The sequence below is a fragment of the Lissotriton vulgaris genome, chromosome 10, assembly GCF_964263255.1.
Source record: "Lissotriton vulgaris chromosome 10, aLisVul1.2, whole genome shotgun sequence".
NCBI classification, from domain to species: Eukaryota; Metazoa; Chordata; class Amphibia; order Caudata; family Salamandridae; genus Lissotriton; species Lissotriton vulgaris.
This window is the reverse complement of record NC_141698.1, coordinates 536242692-536259880: the sequence shown is the minus strand read 5'-3', so window position 1 is coordinate 536259880 and position 17189 is coordinate 536242692. Positions and strand designations below refer to the sequence as shown.

The window sequence follows — 17189 nt, the reverse complement described above, 5'->3', positions numbered from 1 at the left end:
ACCTGCCAACGTTTCCACTTACAACGTTCACAGAAATGTCACAGGTGTAAAGGCCCCAACAATACAACATAGCTCACACAAAATAAAAATAGGCCCAAGAACAACCCCCAGATGATCGATGGAGATAACTTTGTTTCGTCTGCAAAGGTAAAAAAAAATTCTCGCGGCTCACTGTGTTCAAAGACCACCTCTTCTTAAACTTGCATTGAGATAATAAGGTTTTAGAGTGTGCACAAAAAAAGCATCCAATGCACAGTGTTTCTGCCCCGTCTCGAACCGGGGACCTTTCGCGTGTTAGGCGAACGTGATGACCACTACACTACAGAAACTACCTTGGTGCTTTCTACTGTTAGAGGAAAGTTTCTCTCAAGTCTTCACCCTACTTCTATTCTGCTGTATCAGCAGCGGCTCAGAATGTGCAGAACAAGTGTGAAAACCTCAGAGATATCATCCAACATGCTTGCAATTAGACGTATTCAAAACTCACTTGTGCAGGCATCGACAGGCAAATATCTGATGCCTAAATGCCAGCGAGTACAGCTTGGGAAAGCATCACCTGGGACACACTGAGACTAAGCAGGTAGGCAGATAAAGCATGGTGATCCATTTTTCTTCTGAGGTTAGAAATATGTTGTGCAACAATGCACCCAGTATAACGAGAAATAGTCAGGCATAGTGCTTTTTTAGTAGGGTTTGTATGTTTACCTCTAAAAAGGGCTCGTCCGGGATTTGAACCCGGGACCTCTCGCACCCTAAGCGAGAATCATACCCCTAGACCAACGAGCCACGCAAGAGTCACCTCTGACACGGCTCCAGGGGTTAGTGGCAGCTAGCCAGTACATGCTGCTCTGTTCTGCAATATGATTGCTGTCTTTTCCATGACCGTCATCAAACAAGAAATTAAAAAGCCTCTGTCCTTCAGACAGTTTGTTTGCTTTAAGTGTCTGCTCGTGGTGAGGACAAGAGAAGCATTTCTTCTCTCATGCCTTGCTTTCATGAAGTAGGCCCACCCTACAGAGCAAAGTGCGAGCAAGCGAATGGCGCAAGCTATCGTCACTTCTCTTTTCGAGCTGTCACTGAGATCTCTGGAGCACACTATGTCAGGCTGGTGAGGAATAGACAGCCTCTATTATCTCAGCTTTTCTATAAAGTGAGCCAGTAAATGCAAACACTGTGAAAAACAGCAAGCTGCATTTCTGCCCGGTCTCGAACCAGGGACCTTTCGCGTGTAAGGCGAACGTGATAACCACTACACTACAGAAACAGACACTACCTCAGGAATCTTGTTGGCGTGTATTGGGTTGGAACGCACAGACTAAGGGCCAACGTCCTTGAAGCTCAAAGTTGGGCTCTCCTTACCCGGTCTCTCTTTCTTTGGAAGACAGGAATGAGGACCACTTTTTTCCCCAAGAGGCGATTTTGAAACCATATCCTGAAATGACACTAGAAAAACTCTTTGCATGTAATGTTCCTACACTGCTGGTCCAGCCCAGAAAAGCAGTTGCAAGGAAGTCCTGCACTCCTTTATCATGTCAAAAGTGGAAAATAGCGTGCAGGGTAAGGAACCTTCTCGACATACACAGCGTCTTATAGCATTGAAAAGAAGAAAGGCTCCTATATGACAAGCAGCCTGAAAACTTCCACAGGATGGGCTCGTCCGGGATTTGAACCCGGGACCTCTCGCACCCGAAGCGAGAATCATACCCCTAGACCAACGAGCCTGAGTGGCCAGGAGACATTTTGAACAATTACTGAAGCGTCTTTCAGAAAACAGCAGGGCTATTTGGCTCGTCTCCCTATAAGTGAGCCACACAAAGTCATGTTTTCTCTCAAGTTGTTGTTTTTTCACTCCAGCAAGGAAGGGGGCAGCCAATCTCCTATCGGCCAGTGAGCAGTAAAAAGGCACAGATGAGAACAGCAAGCACTTTCTGGCACTTGTACTCCTCTGCAAGTCCTGGACCCTTGCTCCATAGACTTCCACACCAGAAGCAATGAAGGGCCCACCATTTCTTGCGCCTGAGAAAGAGGTGTTTGATATTTGGATTCAAACGCGCCCGCTCAGCGCTCGATCAGGCGAGATTTATATGAGTGGCTCACAGGCCTGAAACATTCACCTGGGAGACCCAGAGTGGCTGACTTCCCAGTATGGCCATTGTTGGGCGAGTCTCCTCCTTTCCTCCTGCCTCAATCTAGAATTGGCTGCAAATCACAAGAGGGAGTGCAATGTCCGTGTGTAGTGCCTACTACCAGCTACCTCTCTGTCTTCCTTATGTAAATTAGAATTTTCAAGGGGGGACCATTGGCAATCTGCTCCTCCCACATAACCAGGAAGCCCTGTTGAACATGTCTGCCTGTGTTGTTGCAGGGACAGTGCCTTCTCTGCCAAAAAGGTGGCAGGAGAGCCTCACAACAAATGATGGGATCAACTGCTTATTTCGAAACCCAGCAAGGCAGTTACTGTGATGGATTGCAAATGTAATGGAAGGTGTGCCTGCGGTGTCACTTTCAGAAATACATGGAATTGTGATTGAGGGCCCAGCCTGGTGGATTTCTCTTTATTTACTACAGGTTCCCGCAAATATTGTGGTGTGTGTGGGGAATGCACTGCAAAAATTAGGAAGACTTAAGGGTGTAAAAGGGACCTGTCAGAAGTGGGATTTGAACCCACGCCTCCATGAGGAGACCAGAAGGCTCAGCATCACTGAAGATCAAGCTCTCTTGAGTCTGGCGCCTTAGACCACTCGGCCATCCTGACGGCTCAGGGTGTGCTTAGTTCTGACTTTTCTGTCTGCACCTGCCAACGTTTCCACTTACAACGTTCACAGAAATGTCACAGGTGTAAAGGCCCCAACAATACAACATAGCTCACACAAAATAAAAATAGGCCCAAGAACAACCCCCAGATGATCGATGGAGATAACTTTGTTTCGTCTGCAAAGGTAAAAAAAAATTCTCGCGGCTCACCGTGTTCAAAGACCACCTCTTCTTAAACTTGCATTGAGATAATAAGGTTTTAGAGTGTGCACAAAAAAAGCATCCAATGCACAGTGTTTCTGCCCCGTCTCGAACCGGGGACCTTTCGCGTGTTAGGCGAACGTGATGACCACTACACTACAGAAACTACCTTGGTGCTTTCTACTGTTAGAGGAAAGTTTCTCTCAAGTCTTCACCCTACTTCTATTCTGCTGTATCAGCAGCGGCTCAGAATGTGCAGAACAAGTGTGAAAACCTCAGAGATATCATCCAACATGCTTGCAATTAGACGTATTCAAAACTCACTTGTGCAGGCATCGACAGGCAAATATTTGATGCCTAAATGCCAGCGAGTACAGCTTGGGAAAGCATCACCTGGGACACACTGAGACTAAGCAGGTAGGCAGATAAAGCATGGTGATCCATTTTTCTTCTGAGGTTAGAAATATGTTGTGCAACAATGCACCCAGTATAACGAGAAATAGTCAGGCATAGTGCTTTTTTAGTAGGGTTTGTATGTTTACCTCTAAAAAGGGCTCGTCCGGGATTTGAACCCGGGACCTCTCGCACCCTAAGCGAGAATCATACCCCTAGACCAACGAGCCACGCAAGAGTCACCTCTGACATGGCTCCAGGGGTTAGTGGCAGCTAGCCAGTACATGCTGCTCTGTTCTGCAATATGATTGCTGTCTTTTCCATGACCGTCATCAAACAAGAAATTAAAAAGCCTCTGTCCTTCAGACAGTTTGTTTGCTTTAAGTGTCTGCTCGTGGTGAGGACAAGAGAAGCATTTCTTCTCTCATGCCTTGCTTTCATGAAGTAGGCCCACCCTACAGAGCAAAGTGCGAGCAAGCGAATGGCGCAAGCTATCGTCACTTCTCTTTTCGAGCTGTCACTGAGATCTCTGGAGCACACTACGTCAGGCTGGTGAGGAATAGACAGCCTCTATTATCTCAGCTTTTCTATAAAGTGAGCCAGTAAATGCAAACACTGTGAAAAACAGCAAGCTGCATTTCTGCCCGGTCTCGAACCAGGGACCTTTCGCGTGTAAGGCGAACGTGATAACCACTACACTACAGAAACAGACACTACCTCAGGAATCTTGTTGGCGTGTATTGGGTTGGAACGCACAGACTAAGGGCCAACGTCCTTGAAGCTCAAAGTTGGGCTCTCCTTACCCGGTCTCTCTTTCTTTGGAAGACAGGAATGAGGACCACTTTTTTCCCCAAGAGGCGATTTTGAAACCATATCCTGAAATGACACTAGAAAAACTCTTTGCATGTAATGTTCCTACACTGCTGGTCCAGCCCAGAAAAGCAGTTGCAAGGAAGTCCTGCACTCCTTTATCATGTCAAAAGTGGAAAATAGCGTGCAGGGTAAGGAACCTTCTCGACATACACAGCGTCTTATAGCATTGAAAAGAAGAAAGGCTCCTATATGACAAGCAGCCTGAAAACTTCCACAGGATGGGCTCGTCCGGGATTTGAACCCGGGACCTCTCGCACCCGAAGCGAGAATCATACCCCTAGACCAACGAGCCTGAGTGGCCAGGAGACATTTTGAACAATTACTGAAGCGTCTTTCAGAAAACAGCAGGGCTATTTGGCTCGTCTCCCTATAAGTGAGCCACACAAAGTCATGTTTTCTCTCAAGTTGTTGTTTTTTCACTCCAGCAAGGAAGGGGGCAGCCAATCTCCTATCGGCCAGTGAGCAGTAAAAAGGCACAGATGAGAACAGCAAGCACTTTCTGGCACTTGTACTCCTCTGCAAGTCCTGGACCCTTGCTCCATAGACTTCCACACCAGAAGCAATGAAGGGCCCACCATTTCTTGCGCCTGAGAAAGAGGTGTTTGATATTTGGATTCAAACGCGCCCGCTCAGCGCTCGATCAGGCTCGATCAGGCGAGATTTATATGAGTGGCTCACAGGCCTGAAACATTCACCTGGGAGACCCAGAGTGGCTGACTTCCCAGTATGGCCATTGTTGGGCGAGTCTCCTCCTTTCCTCCTGCCTCAATCTAGAATTGGCTGCAAATCACAAGAGGGAGTGCAATGTCCGTGTGTAGTGCCTACTACCAGCTACCTCTCTGTCTTCCTTATGTAAATTAGAATTTTCAAGGGGGGACCATTGGCAATCTGCTCCTCCCACATAACCAGGAAGCCCTGTTGAACATGTCTGCCTGTGTTGTTGCAGGGACAGTGCCTTCTCTGCCAAAAAGGTGGCAGGAGAGCCTCACAACAAATGATGGGATCAACTGCTTATTTCGAAACCCAGCAAGGCAGTTACTGTGATGGATTGCAAATGTAATGGAAGGTGTGCCTGAGGTGTCACTTTCAGAAATACATGGAATTGTGATTGAGGGCCCAGCCTGGTGGATTTCTCTTTATTTACTACAGGTTCCCGCAAATATTGTGGTGTGTGTGGGGAATGCACTGCAAAAATTAGGAAGACTTAAGGGTGTAAAAGGGACCTGTCAGAAGTGGGATTTGAACCCACGCCTCCATGAGGAGACCAGAAGGCTCAGCATCACTGAAGATCAAGCTCTCTTGAGTCTGGCGCCTTAGACCACTCGGCCATCCTGACGGCTCAGGGTGTGCTTAGTTCTGACTTTTCTGTCTGCACCTGCCAACGTTTCCACTTACAACGTTCACAGAAATGTCACAGGTGTAAAGGCCCCAACAATACAACATAGCTCACACAAAATAAAAATAGGCCCAAGAACAACCCCCAGATGATCGATGGAGATAACTTTGTTTCGTCTGCAAAGGTAAAAAAAAATTCTCGCGGCTCACTGTGTTCAAAGACCACCTCTTCTTAAACTTGCATTGAGATAATAAGGTTTTAGAGTGTGCACAAAAAAAGCATCCAATGCACAGTGTTTCTGCCCCGTCTCGAACCGGGGACCTTTCGCGTGTTAGGCGAACGTGATGACCACTACACTACAGAAACCACCTTGGTGCTTTCTACTGTTAGAGGAAAGTTTCTCTCAAGTCTTCACCCTACTTCTATTCTGCTGTATCAGCAGCGGCTCAGAATGTGCAGAACAAGTGTGAAAACCTCAGAGATATCATCCAACATGCTTGCAATTAGACGTATTCAAAACTCACTTGTGCAGGCATCGACAGGCAAATATCTGATGCCTAAATGCCAGCGAGTACAGCTTGGGAAAGCATCACCTGGGACACACTGAGACTAAGCAGGTAGGCAGATAAAGCATGGTGATCCATTTTTCTTCTGAGGTTAGAAATATGTTGTGCAACAATGCACCCAGTATAACGAGAAATAGTCAGGCATAGTGCTTTTTTAGTAGGGTTTGTATGTTTACCTCTAAAAAGGGCTCGTCCGGGATTTGAACCCGGGACCTCTCGCACCCTAAGCGAGAATCATACCCCTAGACCAACGAGCCACGCAAGAGTCACCTCTGACACGGCTCCAGGGGTTAGTGGCAGCTAGCCAGTACATGCTGCTCTGTTCTGCAATATGATTGCTGTCTTTTCCATGACCGTCATCAAACAAGAAATTAAAAAGCCTCTGTCCTTCAGACAGTTTGTTTGCTTTAAGTGTCTGCTCGTGGTGAGGACAAGAGAAGCATTTCTTCTCTCATGCCTTGCTTTCATGAAGTAGGCCCACCCTACAGAGCAAAGTGCGAGCAAGCGAATGGCGCAAGCTATCGTCACTTCTCTTTTCGAGCTGTCACTGAGATCTCTGGAGCACACTATGTCAGGCTGGTGAGGAATAGACAGCCTCTATTATCTCAGCTTTTCTATAAAGTGAGCCAGTAAATGCAAACACTGTGAAAAACAGCAAGCTGCATTTCTGCCCGGTCTCGAACCAGGGACCTTTCGCGTGTAAGGCGAACGTGATAACCACTACACTACAGAAACAGACACTACCTCAGGAATCTTGTTGGCGTGTATTGGGTTGGAACGCACAGACTAAGGGCCAACGTCCTTGAAGCTCAAAGTTGGGCTCTCCTTACCCGGTCTCTCTTTCTTTGGAAGACAGGAATGAGGACCACTTTTTTCCCCAAGAGGCGATTTTGAAACCATATCCTGAAATGACACTAGAAAAACTCTTTGCATGTAATGTTCCTACACTGCTGGTCCAGCCCAGAAAAGCAGTTGCAAGGAAGTCCTGCACTCCTTTATCATGTCAAAAGTGGAAAATAGCGTGCAGGGTAAGGAACCTTCTCGACATACACAGCGTCTTATAGCATTGAAAAGAAGAAAGGCTCCTATATGACAAGCAGCCTGAAAACTTCCACAGGATGGGCTCGTCCGGGATTTGAACCCGGGACCTCTCGCACCCGAAGCGAGAATCATACCCCTAGACCAACGAGCCTGAGTGGCCAGGAGACATTTTGAACAATTACTGAAGCGTCTTTCAGAAAACAGCAGGGCTATTTGGCTCGTCTCCCTATAAGTGAGCCACACAAAGTCATGTTTTCTCTCAAGTTGTTGTTTTTTCACTCCAGCAAGGAAGGGGGCAGCCAATCTCCTATCGGCCAGTGAGCAGTAAAAAGGCACAGATGAGAACAGCAAGCACTTTCTGGCACTTGTACTCCTCTGCAAGTCCTGGACCCTTGCTCCATAGACTTCCACACCAGAAGCAATGAAGGGCCCACCATTTCTTGCGCCTGAGAAAGAGGTGTTTGATATTTGGATTCAAACGCGCCCGCTCAGCGCTCGATCAGGCGAGATTTATATGAGTGGCTCACAGGCCTGAAACATTCACCTGGGAGACCCAGAGTGGCTGACTTCCCAGTATGGCCATTGTTGGGCGAGTCTCCTCCTTTCCTCCTGCCTCAATCTAGAATTGGCTGCAAATCACAAGAGGGAGTGCAATGTCCGTGTGTAGTGCCTACTACCAGCTACCTCTCTGTCTTCCTTATGTAAATTAGAATTTTCAAGGGGGGACCATTGGCAATCTGCTCCTCCCACATAACCAGGAAGCCCTGTTGAACATGTCTGCCTGTGTTGTTGCAGGGACAGTGCCTTCTCTGCCAAAAAGGTGGCAGGAGAGCCTCACAACAAATGATGGGATCAACTGCTTATTTCGAAACCCAGCAAGGCAGTTACTGTGATGGATTGCAAATGTAATGGAAGGTGTGCCTGCGGTGTCACTTTCAGAAATACATGGAATTGTGATTGAGGGCCCAGCCTGGTGGATTTCTCTTTATTTACTACAGGTTCCCGCAAATATTGTGGTGTGTGTGGGGAATGCACTGCAAAAATTAGGAAGACTTAAGGGTGTAAAAGGGACCTGTCAGAAGTGGGATTTGAACCCACGCCTCCATGAGGAGACCAGAAGGCTCAGCATCACTGAAGATCAAGCTCTCTTGAGTCTGGCGCCTTAGACCACTCGGCCATCCTGACGGCTCAGGGTGTGCTTAGTTCTGACTTTTCTGTCTGCACCTGCCAACGTTTCCACTTACAACGTTCACAGAAATGTCACAGGTGTAAAGGCCCCAACAATACAACATAGCTCACACAAAATAAAAATAGGCCCAAGAACAACCCCCAGATGATCGATGGAGATAACTTTGTTTCGTCTGCAAAGGTAAAAAAAAATTCTCGCGGCTCACCGTGTTCAAAGACCACCTCTTCTTAAACTTGCATTGAGATAATAAGGTTTTAGAGTGTGCACAAAAAAAGCATCCAATGCACAGTGTTTCTGCCCCGTCTCGAACCGGGGACCTTTCGCGTGTTAGGCGAACGTGATGACCACTACACTACAGAAACTACCTTGGTGCTTTCTACTGTTAGAGGAAAGTTTCTCTCAAGTCTTCACCCTACTTCTATTCTGCTGTATCAGCAGCGGCTCAGAATGTGCAGAACAAGTGTGAAAACCTCAGAGATATCATCCAACATGCTTGCAATTAGACGTATTCAAAACTCACTTGTGCAGGCATCGACAGGCAAATATTTGATGCCTAAATGCCAGCGAGTACAGCTTGGGAAAGCATCACCTGGGACACACTGAGACTAAGCAGGTAGGCAGATAAAGCATGGTGATCCATTTTTCTTCTGAGGTTAGAAATATGTTGTGCAACAATGCACCCAGTATAACGAGAAATAGTCAGGCATAGTGCTTTTTTAGTAGGGTTTGTATGTTTACCTCTAAAAAGGGCTCGTCCGGGATTTGAACCCGGGACCTCTCGCACCCTAAGCGAGAATCATACCCCTAGACCAACGAGCCACGCAAGAGTCACCTCTGACATGGCTCCAGGGGTTAGTGGCAGCTAGCCAGTACATGCTGCTCTGTTCTGCAATATGATTGCTGTCTTTTCCATGACCGTCATCAAACAAGAAATTAAAAAGCCTCTGTCCTTCAGACAGTTTGTTTGCTTTAAGTGTCTGCTCGTGGTGAGGACAAGAGAAGCATTTCTTCTCTCATGCCTTGCTTTCATGAAGTAGGCCCACCCTACAGAGCAAAGTGCGAGCAAGCGAATGGCGCAAGCTATCGTCACTTCTCTTTTCGAGCTGTCACTGAGATCTCTGGAGCACACTACGTCAGGCTGGTGAGGAATAGACAGCCTCTATTATCTCAGCTTTTCTATAAAGTGAGCCAGTAAATGCAAACACTGTGAAAAACAGCAAGCTGCATTTCTGCCCGGTCTCGAACCAGGGACCTTTCGCGTGTAAGGCGAACGTGATAACCACTACACTACAGAAACAGACACTACCTCAGGAATCTTGTTGGCGTGTATTGGGTTGGAACGCACAGACTAAGGGCCAACGTCCTTGAAGCTCAAAGTTGGGCTCTCCTTACCCGGTCTCTCTTTCTTTGGAAGACAGGAATGAGGACCACTTTTTTCCCCAAGAGGCGATTTTGAAACCATATCCTGAAATGACACTAGAAAAACTCTTTGCATGTAATGTTCCTACACTGCTGGTCCAGCCCAGAAAAGCAGTTGCAAGGAAGTCCTGCACTCCTTTATCATGTCAAAAGTGGAAAATAGCGTGCAGGGTAAGGAACCTTCTCGACATACACAGCGTCTTATAGCATTGAAAAGAAGAAAGGCTCCTATATGACAAGCAGCCTGAAAACTTCCACAGGATGGGCTCGTCCGGGATTTGAACCCGGGACCTCTCGCACCCGAAGCGAGAATCATACCCCTAGACCAACGAGCCTGAGTGGCCAGGAGACATTTTGAACAATTACTGAAGCGTCTTTCAGAAAACAGCAGGGCTATTTGGCTCGTCTCCCTATAAGTGAGCCACACAAAGTCATGTTTTCTCTCAAGTTGTTGTTTTTTCACTCCAGCAAGGAAGGGGGCAGCCAATCTCCTATCGGCCAGTGAGCAGTAAAAAGGCACAGATGAGAACAGCAAGCACTTTCTGGCACTTGTACTCCTCTGCAAGTCCTGGACCCTTGCTCCATAGACTTCCACACCAGAAGCAATGAAGGGCCCACCATTTCTTGCGCCTGAGAAAGAGGTGTTTGATATTTGGATTCAAACGCGCCCGCTCAGCGCTCGATCAGGCGAGATTTATATGAGTGGCTCACAGGCCTGAAACATTCACCTGGGAGACCCAGAGTGGCTGACTTCCCAGTATGGCCATTGTTGGGCGAGTCTCCTCCTTTCCTCCTGCCTCAATCTAGAATTGGCTGCAAATCACAAGAGGGAGTGCAATGTCCGTGTGTAGTGCCTACTACCAGCTACCTCTCTGTCTTCCTTATGTAAATTAGAATTTTCAAGGGGGGACCATTGGCAATCTGCTCCTCCCACATAACCAGGAAGCCCTGTTGAACATGTCTGCCTGTGTTGTTGCAGGGACAGTGCCTTCTCTGCCAAAAAGGTGGCAGGAGAGCCTCACAACAAATGATGGGATCAACTGCTTATTTCGAAACCCAGCAAGGCAGTTACTGTGATGGATTGCAAATGTAATGGAAGGTGTGCCTGCGGTGTCACTTTCAGAAATACATGGAATTGTGATTGAGGGCCCAGCCTGGTGGATTTCTCTTTATTTACTACAGGTTCCCGCAAATATTGTGGTGTGTGTGGGGAATGCACTGCAAAAATTAGGAAGACTTAAGGGTGTAAAAGGGACCTGTCAGAAGTGGGATTTGAACCCACGCCTCCATGAGGAGACCAGAAGGCTCAGCATCACTGAAGATCAAGCTCTCTTGAGTCTGGCGCCTTAGACCACTCGGCCATCCTGACGGCTCAGGGTGTGCTTAGTTCTGACTTTTCTGTCTGCACCTGCCAACGTTTCCACTTACAACGTTCACAGAAATGTCACAGGTGTAAAGGCCCCAACAATACAACATAGCTCACACAAAATAAAAATAGGCCCAAGAACAACCCCCAGATGATCGATGGAGATAACTTTGTTTCGTCTGCAAAGGTAAAAAAAAATTCTCGCGGCTCACCGTGTTCAAAGACCACCTCTTCTTAAACTTGCATTGAGATAATAAGGTTTTAGAGTGTGCACAAAAAAAGCATCCAATGCACAGTGTTTCTGCCCCGTCTCGAACCGGGGACCTTTCGCGTGTTAGGCGAACGTGATGACCACTACACTACAGAAACTACCTTGGTGCTTTCTACTGTTAGAGGAAAGTTTCTCTCAAGTCTTCACCCTACTTCTATTCTGCTGTATCAGCAGCGGCTCAGAATGTGCAGAACAAGTGTGAAAACCTCAGAGATATCATCCAACATGCTTGCAATTAGACGTATTCAAAACTCACTTGTGCAGGCATCGACAGGCAAATATTTGATGCCTAAATGCCAGCGAGTACAGCTTGGGAAAGCATCACCTGGGACACACTGAGACTAAGCAGGTAGGCAGATAAAGCATGGTGATCCATTTTTCTTCTGAGGTTAGAAATATGTTGTGCAACAATGCACCCAGTATAACGAGAAATAGTCAGGCATAGTGCTTTTTTAGTAGGGTTTGTATGTTTACCTCTAAAAAGGGCTCGTCCGGGATTTGAACCCGGGACCTCTCGCACCCTAAGCGAGAATCATACCCCTAGACCAACGAGCCACGCAAGAGTCACCTCTGACATGGCTCCAGGGGTTAGTGGCAGCTAGCCAGTACATGCTGCTCTGTTCTGCAATATGATTGCTGTCTTTTCCATGACCGTCATCAAACAAGAAATTAAAAAGCCTCTGTCCTTCAGACAGTTTGTTTGCTTTAAGTGTCTGCTCGTGGTGAGGACAAGAGAAGCATTTCTTCTCTCATGCCTTGCTTTCATGAAGTAGGCCCACCCTACAGAGCAAAGTGCGAGCAAGCGAATGGCGCAAGCTATCGTCACTTCTCTTTTCGAGCTGTCACTGAGATCTCTGGAGCACACTACGTCAGGCTGGTGAGGAATAGACAGCCTCTATTATCTCAGCTTTTCTATAAAGTGAGCCAGTAAATGCAAACACTGTGAAAAACAGCAAGCTGCATTTCTGCCCGGTCTCGAACCAGGGACCTTTCGCGTGTAAGGCGAACGTGATAACCACTACACTACAGAAACAGACACTACCTCAGGAATCTTGTTGGCGTGTATTGGGTTGGAACGCACAGACTAAGGGCCAACGTCCTTGAAGCTCAAAGTTGGGCTCTCCTTACCCGGTCTCTCTTTCTTTGGAAGACAGGAATGAGGACCACTTTTTTCCCCAAGAGGCGATTTTGAAACCATATCCTGAAATGACACTAGAAAAACTCTTTGCATGTAATGTTCCTACACTGCTGGTCCAGCCCAGAAAAGCAGTTGCAAGGAAGTCCTGCACTCCTTTATCATGTCAAAAGTGGAAAATAGCGTGCAGGGTAAGGAACCTTCTCGACATACACAGCGTCTTATAGCATTGAAAAGAAGAAAGGCTCCTATATGACAAGCAGCCTGAAAACTTCCACAGGATGGGCTCGTCCGGGATTTGAACCCGGGACCTCTCGCACCCGAAGCGAGAATCATACCCCTAGACCAACGAGCCTGAGTGGCCAGGAGACATTTTGAACAATTACTGAAGCGTCTTTCAGAAAACAGCAGGGCTATTTGGCTCGTCTCCCTATAAGTGAGCCACACAAAGTCATGTTTTCTCTCAAGTTGTTGTTTTTTCACTCCAGCAAGGAAGGGGGCAGCCAATCTCCTATCGGCCAGTGAGCAGTAAAAAGGCACAGATGAGAACAGCAAGCACTTTCTGGCACTTGTACTCCTCTGCAAGTCCTGGACCCTTGCTCCATAGACTTCCACACCAGAAGCAATGAAGGGCCCACCATTTCTTGCGCCTGAGAAAGAGGTGTTTGATATTTGGATTCAAACGCGCCCGCTCAGCGCTCGATCAGGCTCGATCAGGCGAGATTTATATGAGTGGCTCACAGGCCTGAAACATTCACCTGGGAGACCCAGAGTGGCTGACTTCCCAGTATGGCCATTGTTGGGCGAGTCTCCTCCTTTCCTCCTGCCTCAATCTAGAATTGGCTGCAAATCACAAGAGGGAGTGCAATGTCCGTGTGTAGTGCCTACTACCAGCTACCTCTCTGTCTTCCTTATGTAAATTAGAATTTTCAAGGGGGGACCATTGGCAATCTGCTCCTCCCACATAACCAGGAAGCCCTGTTGAACATGTCTGCCTGTGTTGTTGCAGGGACAGTGCCTTCTCTGCCAAAAAGGTGGCAGGAGAGCCTCACAACAAATGATGGGATCAACTGCTTATTTCGAAACCCAGCAAGGCAGTTACTGTGATGGATTGCAAATGTAATGGAAGGTGTGCCTGCGGTGTCACTTTCAGAAATACATGGAATTGTGATTGAGGGCCCAGCCTGGTGGATTTCTCTTTATTTACTACAGGTTCCCGCAAATATTGTGGTGTGTGTGGGGAATGCACTGCAAAAATTAGGAAGACTTAAGGGTGTAAAAGGGACCTGTCAGAAGTGGGATTTGAACCCACGCCTCCATGAGGAGACCAGAAGGCTCAGCATCACTGAAGATCAAGCTCTCTTGAGTCTGGCGCCTTAGACCACTCGGCCATCCTGACGGCTCAGGATGTGCTTAGTTCTGACTTTTCTGTCTGCACCTGCCAACGTTTCCACTTACAACGTTCACAGAAATGTCACAGGTGTAAAGGCCCCAACAATACAACATAGCTCACACAAAATAAAAATAGGCCCAAGAACAACCCCCAGATGATCGATGGAGATAACTTTGTTTCGTCTGCAAAGGTAAAAAAAAATTCTCGCGGCTCACCGTGTTCAAAGACCACCTCTTCTTAAACTTGCATTGAGATAATAAGGTTTTAGAGTGTGCACAAAAAAAGCATCCAATGCACAGTGTTTCTGCCCCGTCTCGAACCGGGGACCTTTCGCGTGTTAGGCGAACGTGATGACCACTACACTACAGAAACTACCTTGGTGCTTTCTACTGTTAGAGGAAAGTTTCTCTCAAGTCTTCACCCTACTTCTATTCTGCTGTATCAGCAGCGGCTCAGAATGTGCAGAACAAGTGTGAAAACCTCAGAGATATCATCCAACATGCTTGCAATTAGACGTATTCAAAACTCACTTGTGCAGGCATCGACAGGCAAATATCTGATGCCTAAATGCCAGCGAGTACAGCTTGGGAAAGCATCACCTGGGACACACTGAGACTAAGCAGGTAGGCAGATAAAGCATGGTGATCCATTTTTCTTCTGAGGTTAGAAATATGTTGTGCAACAATGCACCCAGTATAACGAGAAATAGTCAGGCATAGTGCTTTTTTAGTAGGGTTTGTATGTTTACCTCTAAAAAGGGCTCGTCCGGGATTTGAACCCGGGACCTCTCGCACCCTAAGCGAGAATCATACCCCTAGACCAACGAGCCACGCAAGAGTCACCTCTGACACGGCTCCAGGGGTTAGTGGCAGCTAGCCAGTACATGCTGCTCTGTTCTGCAATATGATTGCTGTCTTTTCCATGACCGTCATCAAACAAGAAATTAAAAAGCCTCTGTCCTTCAGACAGTTTGTTTGCTTTAAGTGTCTGCTCGTGGTGAGGACAAGAGAAGCATTTCTTCTCTCATGCCTTGCTTTCATGAAGTAGGCCCACCCTACAGAGCAAAGTGCGAGCAAGCGAATGGCGCAAGCTATCGTCACTTCTCTTTTCGAGCTGTCACTGAGATCTCTGGAGCACACTACGTCAGGCTGGTGAGGAATAGACAGCCTCTATTATCTCAGCTTTTCTATAAAGTGAGCCAGTAAATGCAAACACTGTGAAAAACAGCAAGCTGCATTTCTGCCCGGTCTCGAACCAGGGACCTTTCGCGTGTAAGGCGAACGTGATAACCACTACACTACAGAAACAGACACTACCTCAGGAATCTTGTTGGCGTGTATTGGGTTGGAACGCACAGACTAAGGGCCAACGTCCTTGAAGCTCAAAGTTGGGCTCTCCTTACCCGGTCTCTCTTTCTTTGGAAGACAGGAATGAGGACCACTTTTTTCCCCAAGAGGCGATTTTGAAACCATATCCTGAAATGACACTAGAAAAACTCTTTGCATGTAATGTTCCTACACTGCTGGTCCAGCCCAGAAAAGCAGTTGCAAGGAAGTCCTGCACTCCTTTATCATGTCAAAAGTGGAAAATAGCGTGCAGGGTAAGGAACCTTCTCGACATACACAGCGTCTTATAGCATTGAAAAGAAGAAAGGCTCCTATATGACAAGCAGCCTGAAAACTTCCACAGGATGGGCTCGTCCGGGATTTGAACCCGGGACCTCTCGCACCCGAAGCGAGAATCATACCCCTAGACCAACGAGCCTGAGTGGCCAGGAGACATTTTGAACAATTACTGAAGCGTCTTTCAGAAAACAGCAGGGCTATTTGGCTCGTCTCCCTATAAGTGAGCCACACAAAGTCATGTTTTCTCTCAAGTTGTTGTTTTTTCACTCCAGCAAGGAAGGGGGCAGCCAATCTCCTATCGGCCAGTGAGCAGTAAAAAGGCACAGATGAGAACAGCAAGCACTTTCTGGCACTTGTACTCCTCTGCAAGTCCTGGACCCTTGCTCCATAGACTTCCACACCAGAAGCAATGAAGGGCCCACCATTTCTTGCGCCTGAGAAAGAGGTGTTTGATATTTGGATTCAAACGCGCTCGCTCAGCGCTCGATCAGGCTCGATCAGGCGAGATTTATATGAGTGGCTCACAGGCCTGAAACATTCACCTGGGAGACCCAGAGTGGCTGACTTCCCAGTATGGCCATTGTTGGGCGAGTCTCCTCCTTTCCTCCTGCCTCAATCTAGAATTGGCTGCAAATCACAAGAGGGAGTGCAATGTCCGTGTGTAGTGCCTACTACCAGCTACCTCTCTGTCTTCCTTATGTAAATTAGAATTTTCAAGGGGGGACCATTGGCAATCTGCTCCTCCCACATAACCAGGAAGCCCTGTTGAACATGTCTGCCTGTGTTGTTGCAGGGACAGTGCCTTCTCTGCCAAAAAGGTGGCAGGAGAGCCTCACAACAAATGATGGGATCAACTGCTTATTTCGAAACCCAGCAAGGCAGTTACTGTGATGGATTGCAAATGTAATGGAAGGTGTGCCTGCGGTGTCACTTTCAGAAATACATGGAATTGTGATTGAGGGCCCAGCCTGGTGGATTTCTCTTTATTTACTACAGGTTCCCGCAAATATTGTGGTGTGTGTGGGGAATGCACTGCAAAAATTAGGAAGACTTAAGGGTGTAAAAGGGACCTGTCAGAAGTGGGATTTGAACCCACGCCTCCATGAGGAGACCAGAAGGCTCAGCATCACTGAAGATCAAGCTCTCTTGAGTCTGGCGCCTTAGACCACTCGGCCATCCTGACGGCTCAGGGTGTGCTTAGTTCTGACTTTTCTGTCTGCACCTGCCAACGTTTCCACTTACAACGTTCACAGAAATGTCACAGGTGTAAAGGCCCCAACAATACAACATAGCTCACACAAAATAAAAATAGGCCCAAGAACAACCCCCAGATGATCGATGGAGATAACTTTGTTTCGTCTGCAAAGGTAAAAAAAAATTCTCGCGGCTCACCGTGTTCAAAGACCACCTCTTCTTAAACTTGCATTGAGATAATAAGGTTTTAGAGTGTGCACAAAAAAAGCATCCAATGCACAGTGTTTCTGCCCCGTCTCGAACCGGGGACCTTTCGCGTGTTAGGCGAACGTGATGACCACTACACTACAGAAACTACCTTGGTGCTTTCTACTGTTAGAGGAAAGTTTCTCTCAAGTCTTCACCCTACTTCTATTCTGCTGTATCAGCAGCG

General features: G+C 47.3%; 31 non-coding genes across 31 annotated transcripts; all 31 read right to left on the bottom strand.

The window, feature by feature from the left end:
- Window positions 1-256: 256 nt before the first annotated feature.
- TRNAV-AAC (transfer RNA valine (anticodon AAC)) lies at window positions 257-329 on the bottom strand. The gene has a single exon. It is a non-coding gene; the product is annotated as a tRNA-Val (tRNA).
- A 385-nt stretch (window positions 330-714) lies between these two features.
- Window positions 715-786, bottom strand: TRNAP-AGG (transfer RNA proline (anticodon AGG)). Its single transcript has one exon. It is a non-coding gene; the product is annotated as a tRNA-Pro (tRNA).
- Window positions 787-1191: 405 nt separating this feature from the next.
- Window positions 1192-1264, bottom strand: TRNAV-UAC (transfer RNA valine (anticodon UAC)). Its single transcript has one exon. It is a non-coding gene; the product is annotated as a tRNA-Val (tRNA).
- A 385-nt stretch (window positions 1265-1649) lies between these two features.
- TRNAP-CGG (transfer RNA proline (anticodon CGG)) lies at window positions 1650-1721 on the bottom strand. The gene has a single exon. It is a non-coding gene; the product is annotated as a tRNA-Pro (tRNA).
- A 922-nt stretch (window positions 1722-2643) lies between these two features.
- On the bottom strand, window positions 2644-2755 carry TRNAL-CAA (transfer RNA leucine (anticodon CAA)). Its single transcript has 2 exons — window positions 2718-2755; window positions 2644-2689 (listed from the first exon to the last, which is right to left on the bottom strand). It is a non-coding gene; the product is annotated as a tRNA-Leu (tRNA).
- A 293-nt stretch (window positions 2756-3048) lies between these two features.
- TRNAV-AAC (transfer RNA valine (anticodon AAC)) lies at window positions 3049-3121 on the bottom strand. The gene has a single exon. It is a non-coding gene; the product is annotated as a tRNA-Val (tRNA).
- Window positions 3122-3506: 385 nt separating this feature from the next.
- On the bottom strand, window positions 3507-3578 carry TRNAP-AGG (transfer RNA proline (anticodon AGG)). The gene has a single exon. It is a non-coding gene; the product is annotated as a tRNA-Pro (tRNA).
- Window positions 3579-3983: 405 nt separating this feature from the next.
- TRNAV-UAC (transfer RNA valine (anticodon UAC)) lies at window positions 3984-4056 on the bottom strand. The gene has a single exon. It is a non-coding gene; the product is annotated as a tRNA-Val (tRNA).
- A 385-nt stretch (window positions 4057-4441) lies between these two features.
- On the bottom strand, window positions 4442-4513 carry TRNAP-CGG (transfer RNA proline (anticodon CGG)). Its single transcript has one exon. It is a non-coding gene; the product is annotated as a tRNA-Pro (tRNA).
- A 932-nt stretch (window positions 4514-5445) lies between these two features.
- TRNAL-CAA (transfer RNA leucine (anticodon CAA)) lies at window positions 5446-5557 on the bottom strand. The gene is made up of 2 exons: window positions 5520-5557; window positions 5446-5491 (listed from the first exon to the last, which is right to left on the bottom strand). It is a non-coding gene; the product is annotated as a tRNA-Leu (tRNA).
- A 293-nt stretch (window positions 5558-5850) lies between these two features.
- TRNAV-AAC (transfer RNA valine (anticodon AAC)) lies at window positions 5851-5923 on the bottom strand. Its single transcript has one exon. It is a non-coding gene; the product is annotated as a tRNA-Val (tRNA).
- A 385-nt stretch (window positions 5924-6308) lies between these two features.
- TRNAP-AGG (transfer RNA proline (anticodon AGG)) lies at window positions 6309-6380 on the bottom strand. The gene has a single exon. It is a non-coding gene; the product is annotated as a tRNA-Pro (tRNA).
- A 405-nt stretch (window positions 6381-6785) lies between these two features.
- On the bottom strand, window positions 6786-6858 carry TRNAV-UAC (transfer RNA valine (anticodon UAC)). Its single transcript has one exon. It is a non-coding gene; the product is annotated as a tRNA-Val (tRNA).
- A 385-nt stretch (window positions 6859-7243) lies between these two features.
- TRNAP-CGG (transfer RNA proline (anticodon CGG)) lies at window positions 7244-7315 on the bottom strand. Its single transcript has one exon. It is a non-coding gene; the product is annotated as a tRNA-Pro (tRNA).
- Window positions 7316-8237: 922 nt separating this feature from the next.
- Window positions 8238-8349, bottom strand: TRNAL-CAA (transfer RNA leucine (anticodon CAA)). Its single transcript has 2 exons — window positions 8312-8349; window positions 8238-8283 (listed from the first exon to the last, which is right to left on the bottom strand). It is a non-coding gene; the product is annotated as a tRNA-Leu (tRNA).
- Window positions 8350-8642: 293 nt separating this feature from the next.
- TRNAV-AAC (transfer RNA valine (anticodon AAC)) lies at window positions 8643-8715 on the bottom strand. Its single transcript has one exon. It is a non-coding gene; the product is annotated as a tRNA-Val (tRNA).
- A 385-nt stretch (window positions 8716-9100) lies between these two features.
- On the bottom strand, window positions 9101-9172 carry TRNAP-AGG (transfer RNA proline (anticodon AGG)). Its single transcript has one exon. It is a non-coding gene; the product is annotated as a tRNA-Pro (tRNA).
- A 405-nt stretch (window positions 9173-9577) lies between these two features.
- Window positions 9578-9650, bottom strand: TRNAV-UAC (transfer RNA valine (anticodon UAC)). The gene has a single exon. It is a non-coding gene; the product is annotated as a tRNA-Val (tRNA).
- Window positions 9651-10035: 385 nt separating this feature from the next.
- On the bottom strand, window positions 10036-10107 carry TRNAP-CGG (transfer RNA proline (anticodon CGG)). Its single transcript has one exon. It is a non-coding gene; the product is annotated as a tRNA-Pro (tRNA).
- A 922-nt stretch (window positions 10108-11029) lies between these two features.
- On the bottom strand, window positions 11030-11141 carry TRNAL-CAA (transfer RNA leucine (anticodon CAA)). Its single transcript has 2 exons — window positions 11104-11141; window positions 11030-11075 (listed from the first exon to the last, which is right to left on the bottom strand). It is a non-coding gene; the product is annotated as a tRNA-Leu (tRNA).
- A 293-nt stretch (window positions 11142-11434) lies between these two features.
- TRNAV-AAC (transfer RNA valine (anticodon AAC)) lies at window positions 11435-11507 on the bottom strand. The gene has a single exon. It is a non-coding gene; the product is annotated as a tRNA-Val (tRNA).
- A 385-nt stretch (window positions 11508-11892) lies between these two features.
- Window positions 11893-11964, bottom strand: TRNAP-AGG (transfer RNA proline (anticodon AGG)). The gene has a single exon. It is a non-coding gene; the product is annotated as a tRNA-Pro (tRNA).
- Window positions 11965-12369: 405 nt separating this feature from the next.
- On the bottom strand, window positions 12370-12442 carry TRNAV-UAC (transfer RNA valine (anticodon UAC)). The gene has a single exon. It is a non-coding gene; the product is annotated as a tRNA-Val (tRNA).
- A 385-nt stretch (window positions 12443-12827) lies between these two features.
- Window positions 12828-12899, bottom strand: TRNAP-CGG (transfer RNA proline (anticodon CGG)). Its single transcript has one exon. It is a non-coding gene; the product is annotated as a tRNA-Pro (tRNA).
- Window positions 12900-13831: 932 nt separating this feature from the next.
- TRNAL-CAA (transfer RNA leucine (anticodon CAA)) lies at window positions 13832-13943 on the bottom strand. Its single transcript has 2 exons — window positions 13906-13943; window positions 13832-13877 (listed from the first exon to the last, which is right to left on the bottom strand). It is a non-coding gene; the product is annotated as a tRNA-Leu (tRNA).
- A 293-nt stretch (window positions 13944-14236) lies between these two features.
- On the bottom strand, window positions 14237-14309 carry TRNAV-AAC (transfer RNA valine (anticodon AAC)). Its single transcript has one exon. It is a non-coding gene; the product is annotated as a tRNA-Val (tRNA).
- A 385-nt stretch (window positions 14310-14694) lies between these two features.
- TRNAP-AGG (transfer RNA proline (anticodon AGG)) lies at window positions 14695-14766 on the bottom strand. Its single transcript has one exon. It is a non-coding gene; the product is annotated as a tRNA-Pro (tRNA).
- Window positions 14767-15171: 405 nt separating this feature from the next.
- TRNAV-UAC (transfer RNA valine (anticodon UAC)) lies at window positions 15172-15244 on the bottom strand. The gene has a single exon. It is a non-coding gene; the product is annotated as a tRNA-Val (tRNA).
- A 385-nt stretch (window positions 15245-15629) lies between these two features.
- TRNAP-CGG (transfer RNA proline (anticodon CGG)) lies at window positions 15630-15701 on the bottom strand. Its single transcript has one exon. It is a non-coding gene; the product is annotated as a tRNA-Pro (tRNA).
- Window positions 15702-16633: 932 nt separating this feature from the next.
- Window positions 16634-16745, bottom strand: TRNAL-CAA (transfer RNA leucine (anticodon CAA)). Its single transcript has 2 exons — window positions 16708-16745; window positions 16634-16679 (listed from the first exon to the last, which is right to left on the bottom strand). It is a non-coding gene; the product is annotated as a tRNA-Leu (tRNA).
- A 293-nt stretch (window positions 16746-17038) lies between these two features.
- On the bottom strand, window positions 17039-17111 carry TRNAV-AAC (transfer RNA valine (anticodon AAC)). Its single transcript has one exon. It is a non-coding gene; the product is annotated as a tRNA-Val (tRNA).
- Between the last annotated feature and the right edge of the window lie 78 nt (window positions 17112-17189).